Here is a 12275-nt window from a genome sequence, read left to right as displayed (position 1 = left end):
TTGGAGAACACACACACACTCTGTGGATTGCTATAGGTGGATTGATCTTGATGGGTTATTGGATTCCTTAGATTGTTTTGATATGTGAATCTGGAAAGTGTAACTTGATGGCCTTTATGTGTGATTTTCTTTGGTCTCTTTCATTGTTTTGACATGAAAATTTGCTACGGACTAGCAATGAGTAAGTTGGGGGGTGTGATGAGTGTACGAAAGTGCACTCTAAATACCCTATTATTGGACTAAAATGCTAAAATGTGAATAGAAATCATAGAAATTAATGTGTATTCTTAAATTGAATTTCTATTTATGTTGGGATACTTCTAAGCAGTTTTTTTATGTTTAATTTTAGATTTTATAAAAGAGCAAGTCAAGCCCAGTCAAATTCAAATGAGGACATTCATGGGACTTGAGAGTAATTTTGAAGAAAAGAAAAAGAAAAAAAATCACAAAATGAAACCACAAGAAGTCTAAGTCCGAAATTCGCTAGGAAACAGTCTGGATATACTTTAGTCTTTTGACTATCACTTTTTACTCACATATCGGATTGATGTAATTCTTGATGTATTAAAAAGATATCTTAAAGGGCTATAACTTTGTCTCTAATAAGGATTTCCAAATTTGAACTGCTAAAGGGCGTATGTGGCTGCCAAGATAAGTCCTAAAATTTAGGCGATTTTAATCTGAAATTAAGAGGACATTAGGGTTTCTTTCCTATCCTATATAAGCATATCATTAGTACGAAATGGGGCGGAGGAAGAGGCACAAGAGGTAGATCTGAAGAGAGGATAAAACCACTTCCATGGCCACCGTTCGCTTCAATTTTCTCTGAAAATTTTTGTTGTTTATTATATTTATGGGTAACTAAATTCTCAAGTAGGGTTAGGGATGAACTTGCACATTAGATGGTATTTTTAATTTATTGTTAATTCATGTATTTGATTTTCAATTGCTAAAACTCTTTTGTTTTATCATTTTCAATTGATCGTTGATGTTTTCTTCTCTGAATAATCATAGAATTTATTCTGTTTATCGATTCAGTCATGCTTTTTCTATTGAATGAATTAGTTCTTTGATTATGTTTGGATCAATTATTTATCTATATTGATTTAGTTTTTGGCTGCAATATCGCTCCCTGAGTATATTGTGACGCCCCCAAATCCCCACACACTGACACGGGGAAATCGAGACGTCCGGATGATGACATCACGGGTCACCACCCTATCAACGTGTGCCAAGTGTGTGTATAAGCAACAAATGTGTACGAAAAAACACGCAGCGGATAACGAAAGTCATATAACTAAGTACCATAATTTTTCTTAGTTTAAAACAAAACTGTTCAAAACATACATAATAAAATATTAAAACTACAAATATCGTTTCAAAGCCAAATACAAAGCATAAACTCCAACTCAGAACTTCGGCAGAGCCACATCCTCGAGCTCAACCTCCTCCTCCTCAAACTCTGCATCAAAATCTACGGTACCAAAAATGGTGCTGCAGGTAAGTAAGATCCAAACACCACTAGATAAAAACGTAATAAACTCCACAATATGTATGAAAGAATGAAAATGCTCACATCCCATAAAATCACATTTTTCCACGCACGCCAAAATCCCATTTGGCCCCAAAAACATATTGCTCACCAACTCACGCCAAAAGTCTCATTTGGTCCAAAACATATCCTTTAAACATAACCTCGCCATTATCCCCGATAATGGCCCAAAAACTAGAACGTCAGAGTACTGTAGGCGGGAATCACAGGCGGGACTCTACCACCATCCTTGCTCACCACCATCCCTACGCGAGCACCGTAGGCAGGAATCACAGGCGGGATTCTACCACAGTCCTTGCTTACCACCATCCCTACATGTGCCTGTGACTCAAACCAGTTAGTCCAACCGTTCACATATACCATAGATCATTTCTCGCTTACAAGCCCAGCTTTTATTTTACAAACACATGTACATGCATGCAATTACACGAAAACCCAATTTTCCCTTTTTTAACATGAACATGCGTGCACTATACAATGCAATCATCAAGGCACAAACCAACCAACCAATCACAAATCAACAAACCAAGCAACTCCGTACTCAATCCATCCAAGCCCCAAACTCCTCGGACTTAGTCCGGAATCAACCAACCAACAGCAAATATTTATTATAAGAGCAAAGAGAAAGAAATGAGGTCCAATCCTCACTCCGGAAACCAAAAACAGATCCGCTGAAAATGATTTTAAAAACTATAAAACGACTAAATAAATTAAACCCAACATCAAATAAATTAAAACCAATTTAAAATAAAATAATTTAAAATAAAAGAACCAATATATTAATTAAATTAAAAACACTCCTTGAGTGAAAAATACACGTAAAAGTGGGTCATCACATATATTGTCGTCATTGGATTTTCTCAATAGGGGTAGTAATTTATGTATTTTAAAAGTGGTGAAGGATTTTTTAAAGGGTTAAATTTGATTTAATTTTGGTTAATAAATATATACCTTCCGATTGGGAATTTTAGAAATTGAGTTATCCAATGAATTAAGAATGATTAAAATACCGGATTTGTGCAAGGGATTCCCAACGCTCTACTGTTCGTTAAATTTGAGTATTTTTTCCATTAATCACTTTACTTCACTTTAATTTACATTTAAAATTAATCTTTGTTCTCCATTACTTGTTTAATATTTTTCTTTAGATTCTTTGTTCCTTTTGATATTCTTTTAATTTGTCTCCCTATGGAATCGACACCCCAAAGCTGTGCTACAACTACCGCATTATTCTTTGGGCGTAATCAAAACTCTAGAAAAGTATGAATGTAATACTTACCTGGACTCCATGCCATACTCATTCCATGCAGTCCATTCGTGTGCCTGTCAGATGGCAACCTACATGCATACACATAACCATACATTATCATCTATTTGATGCATAAAGAACTATTCTAAAATAGAACTATGCCTTACTTGGAACACTCGCCGTCCATCCCTAGGCTTTTATGTGCCATTTACTATACTAAAACCTTTAGGGTCTTATTCCTTAAAGTGAACCTTCGTGATTCACCTTAGGGTTAAGACACTAAGACTTCCATCTCGTTCTTCTATTCAACAATCCGAAGCATGATTCTGACCGACACATCCACGTATCCTAGCCCATACTAAATCCTCATTCCCAACCAGTCAGGCTACATGAATTCAAGCCAACCCTGGGGCTAAAACACCATGTAACCATATTGAGGACAGATTACCTATTACATATGGTAAACCTATCTGGTACACGTGTCTCGCCAGAGACTCTTGTATCTTACCCCCCTTTTATCACCTAAGAGCAACTTATAATTCCAATGAACGACTGCTTGTATAAACAAGCTTCATACTCCAATACCAACTTGCTCAGACCCGGTTGATAGGACTCTTCCTACTACCTGGCCCTGTACAAGTTCATCCTAATACTTGATAGGAGAGGACTGCATCCACAAATGCACCTCTGTCACATCACGCAGCTCGAGACTAACCCCGAGTCACGTCACGACTCCCATCATGCTTCTGCTGCATGCTCTGATACTTTTCCACCACTTCCTTATACTCTTACCCATAGTCAACCACAAGGTGACACCCGTCACCCCGGACTACAAGCCATATCACCACTATTTCGGGACACTGTTACATAGTTCCCATCACTTAGCAAGAGGACTGCATCCAAAAATGCACCTCTGTCACATTATGCTGCTCGAGACCATTTCCTGAGTAACAGCACGATGCCCATCATGCTTCCGCTACACTCTCTGATACCTTTTCACCACTTCACACATACCCTCAGCCACAAGTCAGCTTCAAGTTGACACCTGTTACCTTGGACTACAGCCACAACACCATTACTTCAAGACACTGTTACCTAGTTCCCGACACTACACCAATCACTCCACGCTTCTCCGCTATGCCATCCAACCCTTCGTGATACACCTTCCGGTGTATCACGATATAGCTCAGAGTACAATCATGTGAACTCTCTTCCATCCACACTACAACACACATCACTACGATACACACTTCACGGTTCATTGTTACGCGACATGGAGTACGCTCCACGTGCACTCCCTTCATTCTAAGCCACACATCACTATAGTGCAAGTCATACAACGCGTCGTTGCACTACACAGAGTACCTCCACGTGTACCCTCTTCACACTTCATGTCGTATCACAACTACAACATCCATCTCACGCCCATACTTCACAGCACAGTCCACAATACTATACAATCAAGTCCAACACTTTACAACTACACTTCACCTCACAACTACATAGCGAACTTCACAAATACTGACTACACAGTCTACAGTCCAACCAATCAACTACTATAAACATAAATAACAAGAGATAGAGGGTTATACCATCGACGGGGTAACTCGTGCATCCCTCGCTGCTCGTCACAATCAAGTGGAGGTTTGGGCTTGAGAATAGCTAGGCGTGGCCTTGGAAAGGCTCATGATGGCTTGGTGGTGGTCAAAGGTGGCGGAGCAAGGCTGCATCATGCCGTGAATAGTGAATCTGAAATGATGGAAGTTTTTTTGAGGTGGATAAAGGACATAAAACTTCATCAAAAGCTAGAGAAAGGTAGATGAAGATATGTTGGAGCTATGGTGGCGAGGTGGTGGCCATACGGTGGCTCACAGTGGCGGATCGGCCTCTAGAAGTGAAATACGGCCTTGGAGAGTGAGGGAGAGTGAGAGCTGTACATAGCTCCTTTGGACATAAAATTTCTTGTAGAAGGTCGTAGTGATGAGAGGAACAAGGTGGTGGTGGTGAAACACCATGGATAGCCGTGTACGGTGGTGCACGGCGGTGCAACCGTACGTGTATGAGTGGAGACCCATCGGAGAAACAAAGAGAGTTAGGGGAAAAGGAGGACATGGGGAGGAAGCCCATGATGTGGTGAAGCCGTTGGTGGTGCTTGGTGGCTGTTTTGGCCGTGCATGGCGGCTCAAGGAGGAGAAAATAGGTGTAAAACCCATTTTAAGCATGTGCCATGGAGGGAGGAGGAGGCCAAGTGGGGGCTTGCTGGTGGGAGGGTCAAGCCGGAGGTGGAGGTGGGGCACGGCGGCTGGAGGTGGCGCCGGTTGGAAGACTTGAAGCTCACGCACGGTGTAAAGGACACAGTGCACGTCGGGCTTGAAGAAAAAAGAGAGCAAAGAGAAGAGGAAAAGAAAAAAGAGAAAAAGTGAGGAAAAAAGAGGGGCCTGGGTATTTAATCTAAATCCTTTGCTTCGGAATCCTCAAAACGATCTAACGATGAGTTTAAACACTGATTTGAAAATGCGTAAGTGTTTTATTAAAATAAAGCACTTAAATAAAACACTGAGAGGTATTAAGATAGAATATTATTTTATAAACTAAAGTTTATAAAATAATATTTCTTCATCATTATTTAAAAACAAGCTTATCTAATAATACTGAAGATATCTCCTACAGATATTTTCATAATATTTAAAATATCCATAAGCTTTAAAATATCTATCTTACTTTAAAATTTGTTGGATAGCTTTCGGAACATGCCATCGAGGTACAACACTTAGGATAAAGCTCAGCATGTAGATCTAACTCAACACGTAAAACGAGGCTCATTAATAAAGAAGAAGAAGAAGGAGGAGGAGGAGCGGATATCACACCTTATTACTTTTATTGTCATTTTTCATCATTCTTAGATTGAATTAGATTATTAGTCTTGATCCAACGCATGCCAATAAAAGCAAAGCCATATCAATGCCCCGGTCACCACCAATCGGCACCTAGGTGCACCTTCATGTGCATTGCAACACATCAACCTCTAGCCCAAACCTTTTACACCATTTTCTCAAAGGAAACTTCATCATTTACACCCTATCTTAACCCTCCTAGTTCAGTTCTAGCATTAGACGAATTGGTAGCAGTAATCCCTTCTTTTATTTCATTCTTCTAATTGAAACTCTCATATAGCATACCATTGGTTTGCCTCAAGCCCAAGAAGTTTCACACACTCCTACGGTTCTCCATCTAGCCATGGATATGCTTTTAGATTGAGTTAAGGGCATTAAATGACTTAAACATGATTAGTCATCTCTAAACCATCTTTTGAGCTTAATTTCCTTCTTAATACTTTCTAATCTTTTTTCTTTGGACCTTATTACTTTTATTGTTGTTTTTCATTACTCTTAGATTGAATTAGATGATTAATCTTGATCCAACCCACGTCAATAGAAGCGAACCCATCTCAATGCCCAAGTCACCACCAATCACCTACGTGCACCTTCATGTGCATTGTAACAAATTGGCCACTAGCCCATGCCTTTCACATCATTTACACCCCACCTCTACCTTCCTAGTGCAGTTCTAGCATTGGACGAATTCACAACAAGAAACCCATCTTTTATTTCATTCTTCCAATCGAAGCCCACATACATCATATCATCAGTTTCCCTCAAGCCCAAAAGGTGCCACATGCCACTAAGGTTCCCCATCTAGCATTGATTAAGCTTTTAGTTCGAGTCAAGGGCATTTTATCGACTTAAACATGATTAGTCATCTCTAAACCAAATTTTGAGCATAATTTCTTTTTTAATTCTTTCTAACCTTTCTGGTATGGACGTTATTACTATTATTATTGTTTTTCATCGTTCTTAGATTGAATAAGAAGATTATTCTTGATGTGAACCCATGGAATTGGAATCCCTTGAACCCAGAATCAATGTGAAAACTTACCTAGCAAAGCCAAAAATCAAGTCAATGAATGGAAGAATCTAGACCTATTAAGGAACTCATTTCAAGAACCTAGATTATATGAAAATCTAAACCCGTTGAAGAACTTATCTCAAGAACCTAGATTACAAAGGAGGAATGCCACAAAGGTTGTGATTTACCTTTCATAAGTTCAAACGTTCAATCAAGAACAAGGGAGATAAACTCAACTCACAATGATAAATCACAACCTTTGTGGCATTCCTCCTTTGTAATCTGGGTTCTTGAGATAAACTCATCTTGAGAGAATTATTTCAAGCCCATCTTAAATGTTGGGCTCTTGCTAGACTCTTTCCAAGTAGATTGCATCAATCCTTGCATTGCTTCCTTACTCTTCTTAGCTCTCAATCTTGTAATTGCCCCATTCGGTACTTGCAAAGGATCTTTAAGACTTGGTCTATCTTGGAGCCCATGATTCCCCTTGTCCTAAAAAAGATTCGACCTCAAATCTCCACCTGCATCAAAGGGAAAAAGTTCAGTAAGATTGAAAATAGCAGAAACATGATACTTACCTGGAAGATGCACTTGATATGAATTATAATTAATTCTCTCAAGAATTTCAAAAAGTCTATCCATGCTACTTCTATCATCAACAAGCAAAAGTAGCAAGGTTAAAGGAATAAGTAGACTAAAACCATAAACAACTTCAAAAGGAGGATATAAAGTACTAGTATGCATGATCCTATTATATGCAAACTCTATAAATGGCAAATGATACTCCCATAAAAGTTCATGCAATAAGTCAATGAATGGTAAATGATACTCCCACAAATATTCATGAAACACATCTAAAGTCTTCCTTATACCAAAATGACCACTCCAATTATATGTGACCTGAATGAATGATAAACCATACTCCCAAATGTGTTCATGCAATACACCTAAAATCTTCTTTACACCAAAGTGACCACTCCAACTATATGCAAGTTCAATGAATGGGAAACAATACTCCCACCAATGGTCATGCAATACGTTTAAAGTCCTTTTTACACAAAAATGTTCCAACAAACCACATCCATGCACAAACATCTCACGCATAAGACTAGCAGGCTCACAGAGTTTATTCTCTCTAAACAAATACCAATCTAGTCTATCGCACTTACCAAGTGATACTTTCTCACATACTCCATACACACTAGCAAAGTCATCATCATTAGCATATAATTTCTTATCATATTCAAATCTTAATAACTTTGCATCTAAAATGATGAGAATGAATACCTTTTTACTAAAGCTTCAACGCCAAAATTTTCCTTACCTTGTGTGTATTTGATTACATGAGAAAAAATCTCATTACATTCCTCCCACTTGGCATGCATTCTATTCAACTTACCTTGTCCTTTCAAGTGCATCAAGGACTTATGTTTGGTATGTAGGACAAATTCTTTTGGCAAAAGATAATGTTGCCAATTCTCCAATGTTGTCACAAAATCAATTTGATGCTTTATTCCTCTAATGAGTGACAATCAACTAAGAACATCGCTAGGCAACACAACCTCATATCCCTACAACAAAGAGATCACAACACTAGGCAAAGATTCGTTAAGTTCGTTAGTATTAAAATTTGCCTTAACATAAAAACTCACTTCTCTCTTTATTTTTTCTCACTTTTCTTTTCACTCTCCTCTTTTTTTTCACTGTCATCTTTCTTTTCACTCTCTTTTTTTTCATGAGGTTTCATCACAAAATATGGCTAGCATGAATAGGCATTACATCACAAAGCACCTCATCTTTGTACTTTCCAATTAAAAAAAACTAGCACTTGGTTATTTACCCTAACCTCCCCACAATCATTCAACCACTACAACTTGTATGGTCTAGAGTATTTCAAGGTAGGTAAATTCAATTTCTCAACTAACATAGTGCTAGCCATATTAGTATAACTCTCTCCATCAATGATCATGCTACATACCTTGTTGTTGATATGGCATCTAGTATGAAAAATATTCTCTCTCTGCTGCTCCATATCATCTATTTTAATCTGTGTATTGAGAGTACGGCTGCAATAAGAGACTCACCATGCCCTTCATTCTTGTACTCATGTTCACATCTCCTCATATATCTACTACCATGTAGATTTCTACTCACTCTATCTCGATGATCTATCCTATCCCTCACTTCCCCTAACACCATGTTCAACCGTTCAAACTGTTGTTGCATGGCCTGCAACACAAAGGAGTTATCTACCATCCCGTTTGGTGATGAGTCACTTTTATGAGACATCGTATGCACTGCACAAAATAATGTTAGTGGAAAAAGACCTCACACGCTCCCTTAGGTGTTTACACTCTAATAATGACACTCCACTCGTGTTTTACTCTTAATTGGCTTTTTCCCAATAATCATCTCACACTCTCTTGTTCTTTAAGAACTAATTGAACTTAATCAAGGCAATATAACCTTGTTTTATTCCAACTAGTAATTAGGTCCAAGAAACAAGAACAAGAGAAAACACATAAGGAATAAAATGACACGAGAATCAAGGAATTACATAAGGGAAAGAGTAAATATAAAACAAGATACAAACTATATCAATGTATTTAGCCCTTTTGGTGTAAGGGTCAATCAAAAAAAAAAAAAGAAAAAAGAAAAATCCTTTACCTTTTTTTTTCAAATTTTTCTTTTTGAAATTTTCTTTTCTTTTCATTTCTTAATTTTTCTTTTTTTTTTCTTTTATTTTCCTTTATTTTCTTTCCTTTCCTTTTCTATTCGTTCTTTTCATTTCCTTTCCTCTCGTTTCTTTTCTTTTCTTTACCTTTCTCACTAATTCAATCACAAACAACAATATTGAATTGTGAAATTCAAACAATTGAACACACGAAATAAACAAGGAAGTAATTGACAAACTTAGGGATGCAAGAAACCCTAGAAATTTCAAACCCTAAATGGTGTAAATTTTGGCAGCCCTCAAATAAGGAATTTGGACACCCTATGATGATGAACACAAAACCCAAATGATAAGAGTAATTCGGCAGCCCTAGGAACAAGGAAATTTCTACAATTCTTTTTTTCTTGCAACCCTAGAACAATGAAGCCCTAGAATTAAATTTAAAGATGCAAGAATTAAAAGATAGAATCAGACCTGATTAGAAACCGAGTTCTAAATACCAAATGATATGAACCCGTGAGATTGGAATCCCTTGAATCCATAATCAATTTGAAAACTTACCCAAGAAAGTCACAAATCAAGTCAATGGATGGAAGAATCTAGAGCCATTGAGGAACTCGTTTCAAGAACCAAGATTATATGAAAATTTAGACCCGTTGAAGAATGATTGAGCTGAAATAATGCTTAGTTTAGCTATTTAAAACCAATGTATTTTAAATTCTTCGTGACACTATTATTGATTTTAGATAGAAAAATAGTTAATAAGCATAAATACGAGTTGTGATTTTTAATTGATTGATATCATGTTTATGCTTAATTTTATAATTATGATTTAATGGGACAATATTTCCTCACATATATAGTCTGTTTTTGATAATCTATTTTTTTTCTTTTAATTTATTTTTGAGTGTTATTTCTTTCTTCTTATTTTCAGTTTAAATAAAATTCAAATAGGATCCAGTTGGAACTTTCGACCAAAAGTACATATTAATTGAGAGGAATGAAGAGAATGAAGGAAGTACTTGGTAGCTGAAAAATAAGACACAAAATGAAGACGTGGTGACTTTCTTATCTTGATTGTTTATAAGCACATGCAATGAAGAAAATGATTTGCAGTAGACAAATACATACAAAGTTAAGGCTGAAATCAAATAGAGGCAAGTTGAAAAGAAAAACAAATAAAGAACATGGAAGTGCATGCTATGTCGTGCTTGACTTGGAGGAAGGAGTTTGGCAGCACCAACTTGAGGCAGCTATATATATATATGTGTGTGTGTGTGTGTGGCTGGACAGTGCCGTAGGTACAAGAGAAGAGAAAGTGCCATGCTTGAGTTTTCAACCAAGTGTGAATTTGAAATTATTTTTCTGGTGGGTGAGTAGAAATTGAAGTGCATGTCATGCCGTGCATTATTTGGATTGGAGGGAGTTGTAAATTGAATATAAGTGTCGTGCTTGACTTGTGGAGAGTGATAGAGTTGGTGGGAAATTGAAGATGAAGAAATGAATTAATTTTTCTGATAAGAGAGTTGAAGATAGGTGCCGTGATTAAAGGGAATTAAAGAATGAATTCAATGTGAAAGGGGTGAACCGACTTCATGTTTGGCTTGAGGCTATAAATATTGATGTTCTTACTCTATTATAGAGGGGGAAGACGTGGAGAGAGAGCAACAGAGAGGGTGAGAAGAGAAGAGGTTTGCGTGAGGTCGGTTGGAGGTTTACGTGGGATTTATTTTCTTGGTGGGAGAGAAAGTAAATAGAGGGGTACGTGGGAAGTAGAGGGAGCTAGTATATGATTAATTTTCATGTGAAGTGGTAGTTAAGGGGTACTTGGAATTAGATTGAAGGGGATGTCGGTCGGTTAGATTGATATTGGAGTGAATTGGTCATTTGTCAAAAGAGGAGTGTCAGTTGTAATTTTCCAGAGAGAGACATAGAGAGAGTTATGGTGGGTGCATGATGTGCTGGAACTGAAAGTTGGTGCTGTGTGGTTGGAGAGAGGGAGAGTGAGACGTGGGAAGAGACATAGGAGAATTACGTGAAGGCTGTAGGCGATTGAGGGGAATCGGTGGGTGTAGGAGTTGAAGGGCAGGTTACGTGGGGGATAGAAGGGAGTTGAGGTATGTTGGTCATGAGTAGAGAGGGAGAGAAGAGAAGCAGTCGGTGAGAGGTGATTAGCTGGAGTTAAAGGGAGTCGGCTGGAATTATTTTTTTCTTGGAGATGTGTAGGTCGGTTGTAGAGAGGGAGAGTGAGACGTGGAAATCTATAGTGAGTGTCGGATGGGGATTAATTTTCCAAAGAAGGACATAGTCATGAGATGTGTAGGGAGTTGTATTGTGCTAGAAGAGGTAAGTCGGTGCTTGAGTCATTGAACAAGAGAGGTAGACGTGTGAGTTGAAAGGGAGACATGCTGGAGTAATTTAATTGGCTGGGATTTATCCTTGTTGATTGTAGAGGGAAGTAGAGAGGAGAGTTGGTGCTGAGAATGAAGAAAAGTCTGGAAATATTTTGCTGAAGCAGTTTGGTCTAGACGGAAATTGTTACTTCATTTTGTTTTTGTTCTTATTTTTTTTTTACGTAAAACGTTTAGGAAAGTTGGTTTTCTGCTTTCTAGATGTTATTGCCTATAGTTATTTCTTAGTATTTCTTATGTTTTATTTTAGTTTTCTAATGAAGAATATTTATGTGATTTCTATAGCACTTGTAATGAATATGTTTGGCTAAATTTTCATACTAAGGTTAGAGGAGAAGTTTAATGATTTAAATATTGTTTTTGGATCCACGTAAAATTTATTCTGCGAGCTTGATCGATTGAAAGATTTTATTATTGGATATTTTGATTATCTATATACTCATCTTGATTTATTGTGATTTTCGAATACAGTGAATGCTTGAG

Source organism: Carya illinoinensis, chromosome 10 (genome assembly GCF_018687715.1).
Source record: "Carya illinoinensis cultivar Pawnee chromosome 10, C.illinoinensisPawnee_v1, whole genome shotgun sequence".
In the NCBI taxonomy this organism is placed as follows: Eukaryota; Viridiplantae; Streptophyta; class Magnoliopsida; order Fagales; family Juglandaceae; genus Carya; species Carya illinoinensis.
Note: the sequence above shows the minus strand (reverse complement) of the source record.